We start from the raw sequence: 22950 nt of genomic DNA, 5'->3' as shown, positions 1-22950 counted from the left end.
GTACTTGGAGAACCACAAGTACCAGCATGCGGCGGAAAAACGGGCCCGCTAGTACCTGTAGTACTACCACTAAAAAAATACCCAAAAAAAGACAAGACACACACACCGTGAAAGTATAATTTTATTACATACATACACACATACATACATACATACATACTTACCTATGGCCCCACGCAGGTCGGTCCTCTTGTCCAGTAGAATCCAAGGGTACCTGTTGAATAAATTATACTCACGAGATCCAGGGGTCCAGGCTCCTCGGCAAATCCAGGGTTAATCCACGTACTTGTTAAAAATAAAAAAACGGTATCCCGACCACGAACTGAAAGGGGACCCATGTTTGCACATGGGTCACCTTCCCACGAATGCCAGAAACCCACTTTGACTTCTGTCTAAGTGGGTTTCTTCAGCCAATCAGGGAGTGCCACGTTGTAGCACTCTCCTGATCAGCTGTGTGGTCCTGTCCTCACTGACAGGCAGCACACGGCAGTGTTACAATGTAGCGCCTATGCGCTACATTGTAACCAATGCTGGGAACTTTCTGCTCAGCGGTGACGTCACTTTAGGTCAACCGCAGGGCAGAAAGTTCCCATCATTGGTTACAATGTAGCGCATAGGCGCTACATTGTGACACTGCCGTGTGCTGCCTGTCACTCAGTACAGGAGCACACAGCCGATCAGGAGAGTGCTACAACGTGGCACTCCCTGATTGGCTGAAGAAACCCACTTGGACATCAGTCAGAGTGGCTTTCTGGCATTCGTGGAAAGGAGTCCCATGTGAAAACATGGGGCCCCTTTCAGTTCGTGGCTCGGCTTTCCGTTTTCTTATTTTATGCAAGTACGTGGATTACCCCTGGATTTCCCGAGGAGCCTGGACCCCTGGATCTCGTGAGTATAATTTCTTCAACAGGTACCCCTTGGATTCTACTGGAGAAGAGGACCGACCTGCGTGGGAACTTAAGGTAAGTATGTATGTATGTGTGTATGTATGTAATAAAATTATACTTTCACGGTGTGTGTGTCTTGTCTTTTTTTGGGTATTTTTTTAGTAGTAGTACTACAGGTACCAGCGGGCCCGTTTTTCCGTCGCATGCTGGTACTTGTGGTTCTCCAAGTACCAGCATGCGGGGGAGGCTTGCTGGGCCTTGTAGTACTGCTACTAAAAACAATATCTTTTCTTTTACAACAAAGGCTATCAGCCTCCCCATCCGCAGCCCATTGGATGGGGGGGGACAGCCTCGGGCTTCACCCCTGGCCCTTGGGTGGCTGGGGGGGGGGACCCCTTGATTGAAGGGGTCCCCACTCCCCCAGGGTACCCCGGCCAGGGGTGACTAGTTGGATTTTTGATGCCACGGCCGCAGGGCACTATATAAAAGTGACCCCCGGCTGTGGCATTATCTGTCCAGCTAGTGGAGCCCGGTGCTGGTTTTAAAAATACGGGGGACCCCTACTCTTTTTGTCCCCCGTATTTTTGGGACCAGGACCAGGCGCAGAGCCCGATGCTGGTTGCTTAAATATGGGGGAACCCCTGCCATTTTTCCCCCCATATTTCTGCAACCAGGATCGGCTCAAAGAGCCCGAGGCTGGTTATGCTTAGGAGGGGGGACCCCACGCATTTTTTTTGGGGATTTTACATTGTTTAATTAAAAAAAAAAAAAATAAGAACCCCAGCACGGATCACACAGATCCGGCCGAGATTGATTGTAAAAAAAAACGGCAGTGTTTTGCTAATCACTGCCGTAAAAATAGGTAAAAAAAAACGAATGACATCGACAGCGGAAGAAAAGAAAAACCCGAATACGACAGCTTAGTAAATCCATCGTAATCAATTCAAAAAGTTGCAGTTTTACACTGTCGATGTCATTCGTGATTGAACTTTGACCTTTTTTCGGAAATTACGAATCTTAGTAAATTTACCCCCATGTCGGTATCTGTGTCAACAATTTGGGATAGTGGGCGCTTCTGAGACCCCGCCGGCCTCTGCGACATAGGATCAGGCACGGGTTGGGACCCTGACTGTCCTGAGGCCTCAGCTTTTTCTAACCTTTTATGCAAGGAATTAACATTATCATTTAAAACCTTCCACATATCCATCCAATCAGGTGTCGGCGCCGTCGGCGGAGACACCACATTCACTTGCTCCCGCTCTGCTTCCACATAGCCTTCCTCATCAGACATGTCGACACAAGCGTACCGACACACCACACACACAGGGAATGCCCTTTTTGAAGACAGTTCCCCCACAAGGCCCTTAGGAGAGACAGAGAGAGAGTATGCCAGGACACACCCCAGCGCTATCAACCCAGGAATAACACAGTAACTTAATGTTAACCCAGTAGCTGCTGTTTATATATTGATTTTAGCGCCTAATTATGTCCCCCCCCCCTCTCTTTTTACCCTCTTCTACCGTGTATCTGCAGGGGAGAGCCTGGGGAGCTTCCTCTCAGCGGAGCTGTGGAGAAAAAATGGCGCTGGTGAGTGCTGAGGAAGAAGCTCCGCCCCCTCGGCGGCGGGCTTCTGTCCCGCTTAATTTTGCAATTTTTGGCGGGGCCTCATACATATATACAGTGCCCAGCTGTATATATGTTTAACTTTTGCTAAAAGAGGTCCCAAATGCTGCCCAGGGCGCCCCCCGCGCCCTGCACCCTTACAGTGACCGGAGTATGTGAGGCGTGTGGGAGCAATGGCGCACAGCTGCAGTGCTGTGCGTTACCTCAGTGAAGAACGGAGTCTTCTGCCGCCTGTGAAGTCTTCTTTGCTTCTCATACTCACCCGGCTTCTGTCTTCCGGCTCTGCGAGGGGGACGGAGGCGCGGCTCTGGGATCGGACGGCGAGGGTGAGATCCTGCGTACGATCCCTCTGGAGCTAATGGTGTCCAGTAGCCTAAGAAGCCGGACCTAGCTTCAGAGAGTAGGGCTGCTTCTCTCGCCTCAGTCCCACGATGCAGAGAGTCTGTTGCCAGCAGAGCTCCCTGAAAATAAAAAACCTAACAAAATACTTTCTCTCAGCAAACTCAGGAGAGCTCACTGAAAAGCACCCAGCTCGTCTGGGCACAGTATCAAACTGAGGTCTGGAGGAGGGGCATAGAGGGAGGAGCCAGTGCACACCAGAACCTAAATTCTTTCTTAAAGTGCCCATGTCTCCTGCGATGTCTCCTGCGGAGCCCGTCTAACCCCATGGTGCTTACGGAGTCCCCAGCATCCTCTATGGACTACGAGAAATAGATTTACCGGCAAGTAAAATCTTATTTTCTGGTGTAGAAGGAGAATCCTATTGTAACCCCAATTGTACTTTGTGTCTATGGCAGTTGTAGAAAACCGGTAGCTTTTTAGCTGTTGTGGGAGCAGAGCCGTAACTAGGTGTCTTAGTGCCCTGTGCTAGAAAGAACATTGGTGCCCCCCTCCCCCCCCAATTTTTTTTAAAATAATGACTCCAAAAGGGGTGTGGTCTTACTGTAAAGGGGTATAGTCACACAACAGTCACCTATAATACGTAGTACAGGCGCTAAGGCCAGTATCCAATTACTCACGTCCATTTACAGTAGGTAATTTTATCGCTGCGGGCTATCCAATTAGCTCTGATAAGCTGACGTGACTTTATTAGCACTCTCACTGGCTCATCATCGCAGGTCAGTGTGATTGGTCTTCTCTTCCAGGGAAGGATATATGCAAGTTTCCTACATACATAAAAAAGCATCTCACTCAAAGAAAAAAAGGTGCGACCCGAAAAAGGTGTGACTCGACGCTGAATATCCTATATCCAAGGAGGAAAACAGTCCAATTGGAGCGGACAGTCCTGCTATCCCATTTATCACAACTTTTGGATGATGTCCTGTGTACTATTGCAGTTGCGTGTGCCACATTAAAGGGGTGTAGTATGGTATGTCGGCGGCCGTGCTCCCGGCGACCAGCATACCGGCGCCGGAAGCCCGACCGCCGGCATACCGACAGCGTGGCGAGCGCAAATGAGCCCCTTGCAGGCTCGCTGCGCACGACGCACTATTTTATTTTCCCTCCAGGGGGGTCGTGGACCCCCACGAGGGAGAAAAAGGGTCTGTATGTCGGCTGTCGGGATTCTGGCGCCGGTATACTGTGTGCCGGGATCCCGACAGTCGGCATACTGAAGACCACTCCATTAAAGGGGTGTTTGCAGGGCAGGACAAGGAGGCTGACAGCTTTCAAAACACACTGATTGAACTTGAATGCGCTCACATTGGGTTTGTGTCAGAAATTTCTCACTCCACACTTAGGGATTCGCTTCTCTAACAGCAGACACAGAATGACTGATAGATTTGCAGACTTCTGTAGAAATGCGTGGCTTGCTGGATTCATATGTTTAGATAAATTAGGAGATCCCACCATCTACTGGCCTAAATATGTGGGTCTGTAATGTAGTTGAGAGAGAACACTAGACTTTTTAGGAGCACAATTGGAAAAAAAAAAGCACGGTCTAATAACAACAATTTAATACAACACTTCCCAGCACTAGTAGAAAACATTTGTCTACAAATGCAAAATAAACCCCAGAGCTTAGTATATATTAGATCACTTAAAACAAGTATAAAATATAATAATCATGATGATTAACGGAGTGAAAGAAAGTATTTTATATAGCAGACATAAGAAAAAAACTATAATCCTTTGAGGGGGTCTAGAATACAACAGATTTACTAGAGTAGCGAACTATACTATAAGACTAGAGACTAAGATGGGGTGATTCACTAAAGGATCGTAGAAGCGATCCTTTGTGCAGTTTCCCGATGGTGAGCAAACTACACATGCGCAGGGCCCGTTCTGAGCATATGCAGAAGGGTCCCGCGATGCAATCGCAAGTAAGCAAATACCTCTGCCTGAGCGACAGGCAGAGGCAATCTGAGGTAGAGACGGGAGTGGTGTGGCCAAGGACTGCGTCATGGACGCAGTTTCCGTGGCCTCCCAAAGCTACCTGCGATGGCAAGCCTGAATCACAGGTGAACATCGCGACCATCTCATCTCATATACGATCACATCACAAATGCAGGAAGGAAGTGTTCTGCACCTCCTACTGCATTTGCATTGCTAATGATGCTGGTGAAAAGAGTTTAGCAATTGCACTCCTTAGTGAATTAGGCCCTAAGATATTAAGCATATTTTACTGAGAAAAATGTATGCATTTTAAAGGGCTATTTATCAAACATACAATATTAAAGTTCTGAGTGAAAATCTGTTTTGGAGTTACATGTGCATTACGTTACTTGTACTCCCACACAAGGCCGTAACTAGGTGTGCGCGGAGTGTGTGATTGCACATAGCGCTGCAGGGTAGGGGGGCTGTTGGCGCCACTTGTCAATGATCTGTTTTAATTACTTACACTTGTAGCTTCCCCCTTTTTTGAAGTCCGGCATCTCCTGCCAGCCCGTCTCCTACCACCACCCTTTCTGTTGCTAAACCTATACAACATTCATGAACTTAGCTTGAGTACTCTTTGTTATTCACTCACACTGATGATGGTGGTGCATTATCTAGTCATGTTATGGCTTTCTGCAGACATCCTATGGAAGGTGTGTCCTTTTAATTCTAGATGGAGCCACAAAGCATAAATATGACTCCTAAGGGCACAATACATTAAGAAGCATTATAAGACAGCAATGATTATTATTGAATAGATTGGGTCATTAATGTTTAGTATAGCGAAAGGACACTACATACAGATTACGATGATCCGATGCTCGCAATGCTCCCAATCGATGTTTCAATGTTTGGGGGGGGGGGGACTTTTTATTTTATTTAATTCAAATCATTTTGGATAGGGTTAAATTCATGTTCTTCACCTAATTCACTCATTAAAAAAAAAAAAAACCTGACCATTTCGGAGCGTTTTTTGGGGGAAAAAATAGTCAGTTAAGTGGTTAAAAAAAACAAAACTATTGTTAACACTATTGTTGAAAAATGTATGTAGAAAATGTCCTCCATGTAGAAAAAGGCGTGTCTGTCCCTTTAAAGTGACATCACCAAATTCAAATGCCATAGCAGAGCAGTGACAGTTGGTGTGTTGTGGCTGTTTATCAGAGCTGTAGGCTGTACCTAACCGAGGAGACCGCAAGGGATCTGTTGGAAAGGCGATTATTTAAAGAGGTGTTCACTGGCAACATCCGTCATGTCAGGTTGGAGCATAAAACTACAGTATCTATAATATGTAGTAAATGGTTATAAGGCAGGATTAATTTAAGCTTCAGTCATGTCTGCCTTGCCATAAGTGCCTAAGTTAGTAATACTTAATTGATGCCAAACAGGTATTATCCTATATATTTACTTGCTATAATGACATTACCTTATTTAAATGACCATATTTGGCAAAGAGTTTTCCTGCCAACATTCCTGATTTGGAACGGGACATTTTAGGCTTCTGATTTTCTTAGTACATTTTTGATCCACCCACAGGACACCGCCTAAGAATAAATAACATCGCCTAATCTCTTGTGTAGCAGAAATAGGGACTGTACTCCCAAAATCAGGACTATTAGGAATATGCAAATGTTCAATTAGGGGATTAAGACTCATGAATACTAGGAAAGTACTAACATAGAATTAAATCTGATCATTTTGGAAAGTCTCATTTTCTGCTACATTTGTACATACAGTACTTGCCACCGTTTTGTCTCTCCTGTCCGGAAGCAGCCCAGAGAGGAGATGCTGTGGGTTGCGGGGCCAGGCTGTCGCTTCATTAGGCGATTTGCATCATTTAGCCCCTCCCCTCAATACAGCAACGTGATTCCGGTGATTATCTCCAAAATAGGAAGCGTGCAGGATGCGGGAAATCCACCTACTCTTCTGGGGGTGCAGGGGACTACCCAAGTCTCTCACAGCTTCCAGGAGAGTAGGCAAATATGCATGTGTAATATATACTGCATTTCTCTGGCTTTTACCACATTTGTACCAAATTCCTGTTCCTTTGCTTTTGTCCCTATTTTAGGTATATTTCATAGCTCTTTTAGAGTAAGCACCTTTTTTTTTTATTTATATTTATACTTTTCATAACAGTATCTTTTGTCAACTGGCTGCATTTTGTTTTGTTTTTTGTTTTTTTTTGTTCCCAGAGTAGACTGGGGTAGGTCTACCCTAACTGAAATTAATTACAACTAAAATACAAGCTACATTACTATCTTATCCAGTAGCGCTAACAGTAACTGAGGAAACACCGATATGTATGTGATGAAGGCAACCATGGGGGTAATTCAGAGTTGATTGTAGATATGCTAAATTTAGCACATCTACGATCACTTTCACAGACATGCGGGGGGACGCCCAGCGCAGGGCTAGTCCGCCCCGCCGCACAGGTACAAAAGCATCGCACAGCGACGTAGGGAGCTACTCGTCAGGTACTGACGAGTAGCTCCCTACCAGCGCAGCTCATGCGCGCTGGCAGGGAGCTTCTCGCCTCATCCTGGGTCGCAGCGGCTGCGTGTGACGTCACGCAGTCACCGTGGCCCGTCCCCCCAACGGTCCGGACACGCCTCCGTTGTCCAGACCATGCCCCGCTAACAGCGTTTTAACGCCGTTGGTATGCCCCCTCCTGCCCGCGACCGCATCTGCCTGTCAATCAGGCAGAGGCGATTGCAGCCCAGAGATGCTGATAGCATCTCACTGGGCTCCAGGGGTGCGCACGCGCAGTGCGGCAGCTGCGCACGCGCACTCCATAAAAAGATTCAGACTGCGAAAGCTGCCGCTGCACCGATCCATTCTGAATTACCCCCCATGTTTGTTTTAAATCTCTGCTTGTGCTTTCTCACTGTACAGTGTGAGTGAATGTGAGTTTCTCTCCTACTAAGAAATCTAATTTCTTTCTTGCAGGCTCCATCAAAACTCCCCTTATTAATGTGGGCCGAGAGTTACAACCCACTGTAAGAGGGATCAGACGAAGGAGAATGCAAGTGGCCGAAAGAATTCAAGTGCTGAATAACTTGAGGCTGCTGATGGAGGCCAGGCCATTTAGAAGAAATTAGCAGCGCCGTAGCTAAGGCAGATGCCTTGTGGGCGCGACAGGCTGCCGCTATGCTAATTACCTAGTGCCGCTGTGTGTCCAACAACTTAAGGAGGGAAAGGGGGCACTCGAGGGGAAGGCCAGGATCTTGCGCCTCAGTCGGCGTCACGGGGCGGGGGTTGGAGACCTCTGGAAGAATCCCAGTGGGCTCCGGTCCTGGTCCGGTACGTCGCAGACGCCCCCCGCGACAGGCCCGTGATACGGGGTCTGTCTGGTTCCCCAGTGGTGCGTCCTGTCCCAGCGGTGCGCACTCTGGATGCTGGGTGCACGGGGAATACTTGCCTATCTGACCCTCTCCATGAGGGAGAAAATGCTCTGTTCCTGGACTTTCCTGGTAATGTATGATTGCCATCACCTGTGGTGAGCTAGTTAATTGATAAGAAAGGTATTTCACCACAGGTGATGGCAATCATACATTACCAGGAAAGTCCCAGGAACAGAACATTTTCTCCATCATGGAGAGGGTCAGATAGGCAAGTATGGCACGGGGGTAGGTCAGTGGGGTCATGGGCATGTCCGCAGCAAGAGAGTGAGGTTGCGAGTGCCAGCGGCACTCTCACAAGGCCCTGTGATGCACGGACTGGTGAGAACACCAGAGTGTGGAGGCAGACGAGAAGCTGGCGCCATTTTGATGGCTCAGATGCAGAGTGATGGCAGCTCTCCGCTGCATGGGGGGCTGCGGGGGGTGTCGGATGCGGCGGCTTTGATAGGGAGGCAAGTGCCTCCGAGGGGCAACAGTCCAATCGTGCTAGGTAGCCTTCTAGGGTATGTGCTGGTAGGTCTTATGCGGATCTGTTATGGCAGGCTCCTGCGCAGGGACGAGGTGTGGGGCCCTCTAGTCGCCTCCCTCCTAGTGCTGAGGATAGCGCTGGGGGCAATTTTGATGTGGCTGCAGTGTCCTCTCTGTGTGCTTCAATAGTGTCAGCGATAGTTCCCATTATTACCACCATTCCTGGTGGAGGGTTTCAGGTAGCAGGATGGGGGTTGATACTTCTGCGCTGGCGTCGCAGTTGGTGCAAGTTTTATTGCCCGCTTTACTGTGTCATTGCAGGAGCATAAGGAGGGGCCATGTTCAGGGAGTTTGTGTCAGATGCTATTCCTGTTGTGCCGAAAGTGTTCGCTAACGGCCTTTCCTCATGTGCCGACTCGTCCAGCGACAGTGGTGACATGGAGAGACCTCATACTGAGGGCGAAGCACCAGGGACTTCTTGTGCCACTGTAACCGGTGGGTCCCCTGGTGATCCAGATTGGGAATGGGGCGTTTCATCCGGGTCAGGCTCTAGCATGTCTGAGTCCAGCAAGTCAGGGCATGAGTGCGGGTCGTGCCAGGGCAAAAGTGGCAGGGGCAGGAGGAGACAGTGGAGAAGGGGGTGAAATGGTGGCCTTCTCCAAGAGGGCCGTTTTGCCTAGGCTGGCGTCTCATGTCGTGGTCCAGGAGGATGGGGTCTTTTGTAAGGTGCTTCACTCCAAGACTGGTAGAGGGCATTGGGTTTCACTGGGTCGCTGCCAGGATTGCAGGATTTGTCCCATGGTCTTGACTGCTTCTTATATGACGCTTTGCCCAGTTTCAAAGGGCGCTTGGTTGATGCATTTGGATGCATCGCCACTTACCTGTTGCAGCGGGTTGGTCCATAAATCAAATCCGAGTGTTGGGCAGGTGGAAATCTTGAACTGTATGTTCAAGAGATACATCAAGTTTTAGCCTGTGCAGTGCATCCTAACTTGAGGATTAGCTACTCGCCACCTTTGGTGCGGGTCTTGAGGTATTTTTTGTTTTACCTCCAGTTTTAACTTCGGCTTCTGCCGGCTGGTGGATGATTTGTGTTTTTTGCCTCAAGTCAAGTTAGGTTAACCCGCGCACCCGCTAGGCCGTTCTTTTCCCCCACCACCATACTTTAGTTTATTTAAATTCATCTAAAATTAAATTCCTTTAAATAAAATGTTGACCCCTTTCACCGCCAAGTCAGTTGTCCGTGTCATTATTTATTTAGTTAAGATTGTGTGAGTGGAGTGTGAGTGTATTGGCAGATAGAGAGTTTATCTTGGAGAACTGGACGTGGCACAATGGGGGTAATTCCGAGTTGATCGCAGCAGGAATTTTTTTAGCAGTTGGGCAAAACCATATGCACAAAATAACCCACCCAAATCTAACTCTCTCTGCACGTTATATCTGCCCGATATAACATGTGCAGAGAGAGTTAGATTTGGGTGGGTTATTTTGTTTCTGTGCAGGGTAAATACTGGCTGCTTTATTTTTACACTGCAATTTAGATTGGAAATTTAACTCACCACACCCAAATCTATCTCTCTCTGCACATGTTATATCTGCCTCCCCTGCAGTGCACATGGTTTTGCCCAATTGCTATCAAAAATTCTGCTGCGATCAACTCAGAATTACGGATATCTGGTTTTCACCTGACTGCGCTCATCCCCTACAGTTTGAGTACTCGTGAAATAATGCAAATGGATACTTATATAAAGGTGTGTTTTACTTTCACGTGTATCAAATATGACACTCAATATAATGAAACAGTGCAGATAATATTGTGGAACATGAAAAAGGTGGTAATCACAGTGTGTGCTCCACGGGGAGCACCTGTTTAACTCAGTCCTTTAATCACTCAAATTGGTGATTAAATCCTTTAGGTTCTTGGCGTGTGTGTTCTGACACAAAGGCCAATGGGCTGGAAAAAATATATATGTAATGATTAAATCTGGCTGTGTTGCTTTAAAAGTCAAATATAGATTTTCCAGTGGAAATGTCTCTAGTCCTGACTGGACTGTGTGGGCTTTAAAAATCTGTCTTTAGTAATTAGATTCATATAGTTGCAGAGGACGGCGTCCCGTACCTCTGCGTTTGGAAGTCAGGTATTGGTGCACTATCGTTGCGGCCGTACTTGTAAGATGTACAGGTGGGGGGGGCAGCGGGAACCTCCTGGCGGCTCCGGACAGACTCGTCCCTCAGCTCGCGCACCCGCTCTCCGGTTCGTCCTGTTAGGGATCTCCCCGTGTGCCTGCGCCGCTCGCTGGGTTGGTCGTGTTCGCGTGGGGGGAGCTCAGCCGCAGGATCTAAACAGAGCCTGTGGCAGTGTTGCACCTCCCCACAACGGAGTACTCACCTGTGTGGTCCTCCTGCTGCCCGTCCGTCTGTACTGCTTACCGATGTCTGCGCCGTAGGTCCGAGGGTCTCACAGCACTCTCCTGTCCTCCAATGGTTTGATGTCTCTTAGTCGTCTCCTCCCGGAGGACAGAAGAGTGCTGTGTCCTGTACATCTTACAAGTACGGCCGCAACGATAGTGCACGAATACCTGACTTCCACACGCAGAGGTACGGGACGCCGTCCTCTGCAACTATATGAATCTAATTACTAAAGACAGATTTTTAAAGCCCACACAGTCCGGTCAGGACTAGAGACATTTCCACTGGAAAATCTATATTTGACTTTTAAAGCAACACAGCCAGATTTAATCATTACATATATATTTTTTCCAGCCCATTGGCCTTTGTGTCAGAACACACACGCCAAGAACCTAAAGGATTTAATCACCAATTTGAGTGATTAAAGGACTGAGTTAAACAGGTGCTCCCCGTGGAGCACACATTGTGATTACCACCTTTTTCATGTTCCACAATATTATCTGCACTGTTTCATTATATTGAGTGTCATATTTGATACACGTGAAAGTAAAACACACCTTTATAAAAGTATCCATTTGCATTATTTCACGAGTACTCAAACTGTAGGGGATGAGCGCAGTCAGGTGAAAACCAGATATCCATATTGAACCAAAGGGCAAGGACACCCTTTTGACTAGCAGCACATCCCATACAGTAAAACCACCCCAGTGCGCAGATTACCTCCCTTTTTGTTCAACTCAGAATTACCCCCATGGTGCGCTCTCTCTGCTACCTCCACACCAGCTGTGACAGCACTAAATACTAGGACCCCTGGGAGAGCCGGACTAGACCTAACACTTGGAACTACTGCCGGCCATTCCGCCTGTAACCGCGCCGTACACTTACCCTCAGATGCTAGGACTCCTCATAAGAGCCAGACCAGTTCAGTGGAAACCACACTGCTGGAAAAGGGAGCCGCTGGGAGCTGTCCACATTAAGTGGGACGCTTTGACACAGGAAGCAGGACACACTGTACAACAGTTTCTTACCAGCAAGACTGAAGAGAAGCGGGACGCCATTTACAAAGTGTGCTATAACTACACTCTATTACATTTATTTGTGAAGTCTAGATTACTAGACTAGTACTAGATATTGGCACCCCAACAGTTTTAACTATGACCATTATATATTTATATGCAACGCCCTTAGGTCTTATTATATAGTAACCACAGTGTTAGTGTTTTATGTATATAGCTTACTATATCCTATGTTTGTGCATACATTATCAATTTGTGATTTAGATAATTAAACTTATAAACTTTAAAAAAATAATAATAATAATAATAAAAATAAATATTGTACATTAACATTACCAGATCTTCATTCCATAAGTAAAAATAGATATTTGTGATACAAAGATATTCATCTACCACATAGGGGGGTATACAATTAAGCACGATAAAACATTGGGTGCAAAAAACGATTGCAATTTTTCACAGATATATTTTTTTTTACAGGCTGTCCAATTAGAACGCCCGTAAAAAAAAAAAAAAAAAAAAATTCATGAAAACACACAGGTTCAGTGACACCTTTGTATTTTGGAGGCCTGGGGCAGGTGAAATAAAATCCCCTATTAGCTGCAGCTCGCGTCAGCTTATCAGAGCTAATTGGATAGCCCGCAGCGATAAAATTACCTACTGTAAATGGACGTGAGTAATTGGATACTGGCCTTAGCGCCTGTACTACGTATTATAGGTGACTGTTGTGTGACTATACCCCTTTACAGTAAGACCACACCCCTTTTGGAGTCATTATTAAAAAAAAAATTGTGGGGGGGGGGGAGGGGGGCACCAGTGTTCTTTCTAGCACAGGGCACTAAGACACCTAGTTACGGCTCTGCTCCCACAACAGATAAAAAGCTACCGGTTTTCTACAACTGCCATAGACATTAGACACAAAGTACAATTGGGGGTTACAATAGGATTCTCCTTCTACACCAGAAAATAAGATTTTACTTGCCGGTAAATCTGTTTCTCGTAGTCCATAGTGGATGCTGGGGACTCCGTAAGCACCATGGGGATAGACGGGTTCCGCAGGAGACATAGGCACTTTAAGAAAGAATTTAGGTTCTGGTGTGCACAGGCTCCTCCCTCTATGCCCCTCCTCCAGACCTCAGTTAGAGAAACTGTGCCCAGAAGAGCTGACAGTACAAGGAAAGGATTTTGGTAATCCAGGGCAAGATTTATACCAGCCACACCAATCACACCATATAACATGTGATAACAACCAGTTAACAGTATGACAAATAACAGAGCATCAGGTCAAACCCTGATGCAACCATAACTTAACCCTTATTGAAGCAATAACTATATACAAGTATTGCAGAAGAAGTCCGCACTTGGGACGGGCGCCCAGCATCCACTACGGACTACGAGAAATAGATTTACCGGTAAGTAAAATCTTATTTTCTCTAACGTCCTAGTGGATGCTGGGGACTCCGTAAGGACCATGGGGATTATACCAAAGCTCCCAAACGGGCGGGAGAGTGCGGATGACTCTGCAGCACCGATTGAGCAAACACAAGGTCCTCCTCAGCCAGGGTATCAAACTTGTAGAACTTTGCAAAAGTGTTTGAACCTGACCAAGTAGCCGCTCGGCAAAGCTGTAATGCCGAGACCCCTCGGGCAGCCGCCCAAGAAGAGCCCACCTTCCTAGTGGAATGGGCCTTAACTGATTTTGGCAGCGGCAATCCAGCCGCAGAATGAGCCTGCTGAATCGTGTTACAGATCCAGCGAGCAATAGTTTGCTTTGAAGCAGGAGCACCAAGCTTGTTGGAAGCATACAGGATAAACAAAGACTCTTTTTTCCTGACCCTAGCCGTTCTGGCTACATAAACCTTCAAAACCCTGACCACATCAAGTAACTCGGAATCCTCCAAGTCAGTAGTAGCCACAGGCACCACAATAGGTTGGTTTATATGAAAGGATGAAACCACTTTCGGCAGAAATTGTGGACGGGTCCGCAATTCCGCTCTATCCGCATGGAAAACCAGATAGGGGCTTTTATGTGACAAAGCCGCCAACTCTGACGCACGCCTAGCCGAAGCCAAGGCTAATACCATGACCACCTTCCACGTGAGATATTTTAACTCCACCGTTTTGAGTGGTTCAAACCAGTGGGATTTCAGGAAATTCAACACCACGTTAAGATCCCAAGGTGCCACTGGAGGCACAAAAGGAGGCTAAATATGCAGCACTCCCTTTACAAACGTCTGAACTTCAGGTAGAGAAGCCAACTCCTTTTGAAAGAAAATGGATAGGGCCGAAATCTGGACCTTAATGGAACCCAATTTTGGGCCCAAACTCACTTCGGACTGTAGGAAGTGAAGGAAACGGCCCAGCTGGAATTCCTCCGTAGGAGCATTCCTGGCCTCACACCAAGCAACATATTTTCGCCATATACAGTGATAATGTTGAGCTGTCACGTCCTTCCTAGCCTTTATCAGCGTAGGAATGACCTCATCCGGAATGCCTTTCTCTGCTAGGATCCGGCGTTCAACCACCATGCCGTCAAACGCAGCCGCGGTAAGTCTTGGAACAGACAGGGCCCCTGTTGTTACAAATCCTGTCTTAGAGGAAGAGGCCATGGGTCCTCTGTGAGCATTTCTTGCAGATCTGAATACCAAGTCCTTCGTGGCCAATCTGGAACAATGAGTATTGTTTTCACTCCTCTTTTTCTTATTATCCTCAGCACCTTGGGTATGAGAGGAAGAGGAGGAAATACATAGACCGACTGGAACACCCACGGTGTCACCAGGGCGTCTACAGCTATCGCCTGAGGGTCTCTTGACCTGGCGCAATACCTCTGTAGCTTTTTGTTGAGGCGGGATGCCATCATGTCCACCTGTGGCAGTTCCCACCGACTTGTAATCTGTGCGAAGAATTCCTGATGAAGTCCCCAGTCTCCCGGGTGGAGGTCGTGTCTGCTGAGGAAGTCTGCTTCCCAGTTGTCCACTCCCGGGATGAACACTGCTGACAGTGCGCTTACGTGATTCTCCGCCCAGCGAAGAATTCTGGTGGCTTCCGCCATCGCCACTCTGCTCCTTGTGCCGCCTTGGCGGTTTACATGAGCCACTGCGGTAATGTTGTCTGACTCAATCAGAACCGATTGATCGCGAAGCAGGGTCTCCGCTTGACGTAGGGCGTTGTATATGGCCCTTAGTTCCAGGATGTTGATGTGAAGGCAAGTCTCTTGACTTGACCACAGACCTTGGAAATTTCTTCCCTGTGTGACTGCACCCCAACCTCGGAGGCTTGCGTCCGTGGTCACCAGGACCCAGTCCTGAATGCCGAATCTGCGGCCCTCGAGAAGATGAGCGCTCTGTAGCCAACACAGGAGTGACACCCTGGCCCTGGGGGATAGGGTGATTAACCGATGCATCTGAAGATGTGATCCGGACCACTTGTCCAGTAAGTCCCATTGAAAAGTCCTCGCATGGAACCTGCCGAAAGGAATGGCCTCGTATTATGCCACCATCTTTCCCAGGACACGAGTGCAGTGATGCACTGACACCTGTTTTGGTTTTAATAGGTTCCTGACCAGTGTCATGAGTTCCTGAGCTTTCTCCATCGGGAGATAAACCCTTTTCTGGTCTGTGTCTAGAATCATGCCCAGGAAAGGCAGACGAGTCGTAGGAACCAACTGCGACTTTGGAATATTTAGAATCCAGCCGTGTTGCCGTAACACTTCCAGAGATAGTGCTACACTGATCAGCAACTGCTCTCTTGTTGTCGCTTTTATGAGGAGATCGTCCAAGTATGGGATAATTGTGACTCCTTGCTTCCGCAGGAGTACCATAATTTCCGCCATTACCTTGGTAAATATTCTCGGTGCCATGGAGAGACCAAACGGCAACGTCTGAAATTGGTAATGACAATCCTGTACCACAAATCTGAGGTACGCCTGATGAGGTGGATAAATGGGGACATGAAGGTATGCATCCTTTATGTCCAGAGACACCATAAAATCCCCCCCTTCCAGGCTTGCGATGACCGCTCTCAGCGATTCCATCTTGAACTTGAACCTTTTCAGGTATATGTTCAGGGATTTTAAATTCAATATGGGTCTGACCGAACCGTCCGGTTTCGGGACTACAAACATGGTCGAATAATAACCCCTTCCTTGTTGAAGGAGGGGAACCTTGACCACTACCTGTTGAAGATACAATTTGTGAATTGCAGTTAACACTATTTCCCTCTCGTGGGGGGAAGCTGGCAGGGCCGATTTGAGGTATCGGTGAGGGGGCATGTCCTCGAATTCCAGCTTGTATCCCTGAGACACAATCTCTATTGCCCAGGGATCCAACTGGGAGTGAACCCACTTGTGGCTGAAATTTCGAAGACGTGCCCCCACCGGGCCTAGCTCCGCTTGTGGAGCCCCAGCGTCATGCGGTCGATTTTGTAGAGGCCGGGGAGGACTTATGTTCCTGGGAACTAGCTGTGTTGTGCAGCTTCTTTCCTCTGCCCCTGCCTCTGGCAAGAAAGGACGCACCTCTGACTTTCTTGTTTTTCTGTGATCGAAAGGACTGCATTTGAAAATACGGTGCTCTCTTAGGCTGTGAAGAAACATATGGCAAAAATTTTGACTTTCCAGCAGTAGCTGTGGAGACCAGGTCCGAGAGACCCTCCCCAAACAATTCCTCACCCTTGTAAGGTAAAACCTCCATATGCCTTTTTGAGTCGGCATCACCTGTCCATTGTCGAGTCCACAGGACCCTTCTGGCAGAAATTGACATAGCATTTATTCTAGAACCCAGTAGACTAATGTCTCTTTGAGCATCTCTCATATATAGGACAGCGTCTTTAATATGCCCCAAGGTCAACAATATACTATCCTTGTCTAAGGTATCAATTTCCTCAGACACGGTATCCGTCCATGCTGCTACAGCACTACACACCCAGGCCGACGCGATCGCCGGCCTCAGTAAGGTTCCTGAATGTGTATAAATGGACTTCAGGGTAACATCCAGTTTGCGATCCGCAGCATCTTTGAGGGTAGCTGTATCCTGTGACGGCAGGGCCACCTTCTTGGATAAGCGTGTTAAAGCTTTGTCCACCTTAGGGGAGGATTCCCAGCGTAACCTGTCCGTTGGTTGGCGGGAAAGGATACGCCATAAGAATCCTTTTGGAAATCTGCAGTTTTTTATCTGGAGATTCCCAAGCCTTTTCACATAACTCATTTAGCTTGTGTGAGGGGGGAAAGGTTACCTCCGGCTTCTTTTCCTCATACATATGTACCCTCTTGTCAGGGACTGGGATTTCCTCTGTGATGTGCAACACATCCTTAATTGCTATAATCATATAATGGATGGATCTAGCCAATTTTGGCTGTAACTTTGCATCATCGTAATCGACACTGGAGTCAGAATCCATGTCGGTATCTGTGTCAACAATTTGGGATAGTGGGCGCTTCTGAGACCCCGACGGCCTCTGCGACATAGGATCAGGCACGGGTTGGGACCCTGACTGTCCTGAGGCTTCAGCTTTTTCTAACCTTTTATGCAAGGAATTAACATTATCATTTAAAACCTTCCACATATCCATCCAATCAGGTGTCGGCGCCGTCGGTGGAGACACCACATTCACTTGCTCCCGCTCTGCTTCCACATAGCCTTCCTCATCAGACATGTCGACACAAGCGTACCGACACACCACACACACAGGGAATGCCCTTTTTGAAGACAGTTCCCCCACAAGGCCCTTAGGAGAGACAGAGAGAGAGTATGCCAGGACACACCCCAGCGCTATCAACCCAGGAATAACACAGTAACTTAATGTTAACCCAGTAGCTGCTGTTTATATATTGATTTTAGCGCCTAATTATGTGCCCCCCCCTCTATTTTTTACCCTCTTCTACCGTGTATCTGCAGGGGAGAGCCTGGGGAGCTTCCTCTCAGCGGAGCTGTGGAGAAAAAATGGCGCTGGTGAGTGCTGAGGAAGAAGCTCCGCCCCCTCGGCGGCGGGTTTCTGTCCCGCTTAAATATGCAATTTTTGGCGGTGGCTCATACATATATACAGTGCCCAGCTGTATATATGTTTAATATATAAGAGGTCCCAAATGCTGCCCAGGGTGCCCCCCCTGCGCCCTGCACCCTTACAGTGACCGGAGTATGTGAGGCGTGTGGGAGCAATGGCGCACAGCTGCAGTGCTGTGCGTTACCTCAGTGAAGAACGGAGTCTTCTGCCGCCTGTGAAGTCTTCTTTGCTTCTCACACTCACCCGGCTTCTGTCTTCCGGCTCTGCGAGGGGGACGGCGGCGCGGCTCTGGGATCGGACGGCGAGGGTGAGATCCTGCGTACGATCCCTCTGAAACTAATGGTGTCCAGTAGCCTAAGAAGCAGGACCTAGCTTCAGAGAGTAGGGCTGCTTCTCTCGCCTCAGTCCCACGATGCAGGGAGTCTGTTGCCAGCAGAGCTCCCTGAAAATAAAAAACCTAACAAAATACTTTCTCTCAGCAAACTCAGGAGAGCTCACTGAAAAGCACCCAGCTCGTCTGGGCACAGTATCAAACTGAGGTCTGGAGGAGGGGCATAGAGGGAGGAGCCAGTGCACACCAGAACCTAAATTCTTTCTTAAAGTGCCCATGTCTCCTGCGGAGCCCGTCTATCCCCATGATCCTTACGGAGTCCCCAGCATCCACTAGGACGTTAGAGAAATAACGAATCGGGTTTGCTACATACTATAAATACGGTATAGAATACTGTAGGGGTAAAGGCAGTTTATAGCACTTTAGGAGCACTCTCACTGGCTCATCATCGCAGGTCAGTGTGATCGGTCTTCTCTTCCAGGGAAGGATATATGCAAGTTTCCTACATACATAAAAAAGCATCTCACTCAAAGAAAAAAAGGTGCGACCCGAAAAAGGTGTGACTCGACGCTGAATATCCTATATCCAAGGAGGAAAACAGTCCAATTGGAGCGGACTGTCCTGCTATCCCATTTATCACAACTTTTGGATGATGCCCTGTGTACTATTGCAGTTGCGTGTGCCACATTAAAGGGGTATAGTATGGTATGTCGGCGGCCGTGCTCCCGGCGACCAGCATACCGGCACCGGGAGCCCGACCGCCGGCATACCGACAGCGTGGCGAGCGCAAATGAGCCCCTTGCAGGTTCGCTGCGCACGACACGCTATTTTATTTTCCCTCCAGGGGGGTCGTGGACCCCCACGAGGGAGAAAAAGTGTCTGTATGTCGGCTGTCGGGATTCTGGCGCCGAAATACTGTGTGCCGGGATCCCGACAGTCGGCATACTGAAGACCACTCCATTAAAGGGGTGTTTGCAGGGCAGGACAAGGAGGCTGACAGCTTTCAAAACACACTGATTGAACTTGAATGCTCACATTGGGTTTGTGTCAGAAATTTCTCACTCCACACTTAGGGATTCGCTTCTCTAACAGCAGACACAGAATCACTGATAGATTTGCAGACTTCTGTAGAAATGCGTGGCTTGGTGGATTCATATGTTTAGATAAATTAGGAGATCCCACCATCTAATGGCCTAAATATGTGGGTCTGTAATGAAGTTGAGAGAGAACACTAGACTTTTTAGGAGCACAATTGGGGAAAAAAAAGCACGGTCTAATAACAACAATTTAATACAACACTTCCCAGCACTAGTAGAAAACATTTGTCTACAAATGCAAAATAAACCCCAGAGCTTAGAATATATTAGATCACTTAAAACAAGTATAAAATATAATAATTATGATGATTAACGGAGTGAAAGTATTTTATATAGCAGACATAAGAAAAAACTATAATCCTTTGAGGGGGTCTAGAATACAACAGATTTACTAGAGTAGCGAACTATACTATAAGACTAGAGACTAAGGGGGTGATTCACTAAAGGATCGTAGAAGCGATCCTTTGTGCAGTTTCCCGATGGTGAGCAAACTACACATGCGCAGGGCCTGTTCTGAGCATATGCAGAAGGGTCCCGCGATGCAATCGCAAGTAAGCAAATACCTCTGCTAGAGATGAGCGCTGGAAATTTTTCGGGTTTTGTGTTTTGGTTTTGGGTTCGGTTCCGCGGCCGTGTTTTGGGTTCGACCGCGTTTTGGCAAAACCTCACCGAATTTTTTTTGTCGGATTCGGGTGTGTTTTGGATTCGGGTGTTTTTTTCAAAAAACCCTAAAAAACAGCTTAAATCATAGAATTTGGGGGTCATTTTGATCCCAAAGTATTATTAACCTCAAAAACCATAATTTCCACTCATTTTCAGTCTATTCTGAATACCTCACACCTCACAATATTATTTTTAGTCCTAAAATTTGCACCGAGGTCGCTGTGTGAGTAAGATAAGCGACCCTAGTGGCCGACACAAACACCGGGCCCATCTAGGAGTGGCACTGCAGTGTCACGCAGGATGTCCCTTCCAAAAAACCCTCCCCAAACAGCACATGACGCAAAGAAAAAAAGAGGCGCAATGAGGTAGCTGTGTGAGTAAGATAAGCGACCCTAGTGGCCGACACAAACACCGGGCCCATCTAGGAGTGGCACTGCAGTGTCACGCAGGATGTCCCTTCCAAAAAACCCTCCCCAAACAGCACATGACGCAAAGAAAAAAAGAGGTGCAATGAGGTAGCTGTGTGAGTAAGATAAGCGACCCTAGTGGCCGACACAAACACCGGGCCCATCTAGGAGTGGCACTGCAGTGTCACGCAGGATGTCCCTTCCAAAAAACCCTCCCCAAACAGCACATGACGCAAAGAAAAAAAGAGGCGCAATGAGGTAGCTGACTGTGTGAGTAAGATAAGCGACCCTAGTGGCCGACACAAACACCGGGCCCATCTAGGAGTGGCACTGCAGTGTCACGCAGGATGTCCCTTCCAAAAAACCCTCCCCAAACAGCACATGACGCAAAGAAAAAAAGAGGCGCAATGAGGTAGCTGACTGTGTGAGTAAGATAAGCGACCCTAGTGGCCGACACAAACACCGGGCCCATCTAGGAGTGGCACTGCAGTGTCACGCAGGATGTCCCTTCCAAAAAACCCTCCCCAAACAGCACATGACGCAAAGAAAAAAAGAGGCGCAATGAGGTAGCTGACTGTGTGAGTAAGATAAGCGACCCTAGTGGCCGACACAAACACCGGGCCCATCTAGGAGTGGCACTGCAGTGTCACGCAGGATGTCCCTTCCAAAAAACCCTCCCCAAACAGCACATGACGCAAAGAAAAAAAGAGGCGCAATGAGGTAGCTGACTGTGTGAGTAAGATAAGCGACCCTAGTGGCCGACACAAACACCGGGCCCATCTAGGAGTGGCACTGCAGTGTCACGCAGGATGTCCCTTCCAAAAAACCCTCCCCAAACAGCACATGACGCAAAGAAAAATAAAAGAAAAAAGAGGTGCAAGATGGAATTGTCCTTGGGCCCTCCCACCCACCCTTATGTTGTATAAACAAAACAGGACATGCACACTTTAACCAACCCATCATTTCAGTGACAGGGTCTGCCACACGACTGTGACTGATATGACGGGTTGGTTTGGACCCCCCCCAAAAAAGAAGCAATTAATCTCTCCTTGCACAAACTGGCTCTACAGAGGCAAGATGTCCACCTCATCATCATCCTCCGATATATCACCGTGTACATCCCCCTCCTCACAGATTATCAATTCGTCCCCACTGGAATCCACCATCTCAGCTCCCTGTGTACTTTGTGGAGGCAATTGCTGCTGGTCAATGTCTCCGCGGAGGAATTGATTATAATTCATTTTAATGAACATCATCTTCTCCACATTTTCTGGATGTAACCTCGTACGCCGATTGCTGACAAGGTGAGCGGCGGCACTAAACACTCTTTCGGAGTACACACTTGTGGGAGGGCAACTTAGGTAGAATAAAGCCAGTTTGTGCAAGGGCCTCCAAATTGCCTCTTTTTCCTGCCAGTATAAGTACGGACTGTGTGACGTGCCTACTTGGATGCGGTCACTCATATAATCCTCCACCATTCTTTCAATGTTGAGAGAATCATATGCAGTGACAGTAGACGACATGTCCGTAATCGTTGTCAGGTCCGTCAGTCCGGACCAGATGTCAGCATCAGCAGTCGCTCCAGACTGCCCTGCATCACCGCCAGCGGGTGGGCTCGGAATTCTGAGCCTTTTCCTCGCACCCCCAGTTGCGGGAGAATGTGAAGGAGGAGATGTTGACAGGTCGCGTTCCGCTTGACTTGACAATTTTCTCACCAGCAGGTCTTTCAACCCCAGCAGACTTGTGTCTGCCGAAAAGAGAGATCCAAGGTAGGTTTTAAATCTAGGAACGAGCACGGTGGCCAAAATGTAGTGCTCTGATTTCAACAGATTGACCACCCGTGAATCCTTGTTAAGCGAATTAAGGGCTCCATCCACAAGACCCACATGCCTAGCGGAATCGCTCCGTGTTAGCTCCTCCTTCAATGTCTCCAGCTTCTTCTGCAAAAGCCTGATGAGGGGAATGACCTGACTCAGGCTGGCAGTGTCTGAACTGACTTCACGTGTGGCAAGTTCAAAGGGCATCAGAACCTTGCACAACGTTGAAATCATTCTCCACTGCACTTGAGACAGGTGCATTCCACCTCCTATATCGTGCTCAATTGTATAGGCTTGAATGGCCTTTTGCTGCTCCTCCAACCTCTGAAGCATATAGAGGGTTGAATTCCACCTCGTTACCACTTCTTGCTTCAGATGATGGCAGGGCAGGTTCAGTAGTTTTTGGTGGTGCTCCAGTCTTCTGTACGTGGTGCCTGTACGCCGAAAGTGTCCCGCAATTCTTC

This window comes from Pseudophryne corroboree, chromosome 7 (genome assembly GCF_028390025.1).
Source record: "Pseudophryne corroboree isolate aPseCor3 chromosome 7, aPseCor3.hap2, whole genome shotgun sequence".
Taxonomy (NCBI): domain Eukaryota; kingdom Metazoa; phylum Chordata; class Amphibia; order Anura; family Myobatrachidae; genus Pseudophryne; species Pseudophryne corroboree.
This window is presented reverse-complemented; position numbering follows the sequence as displayed.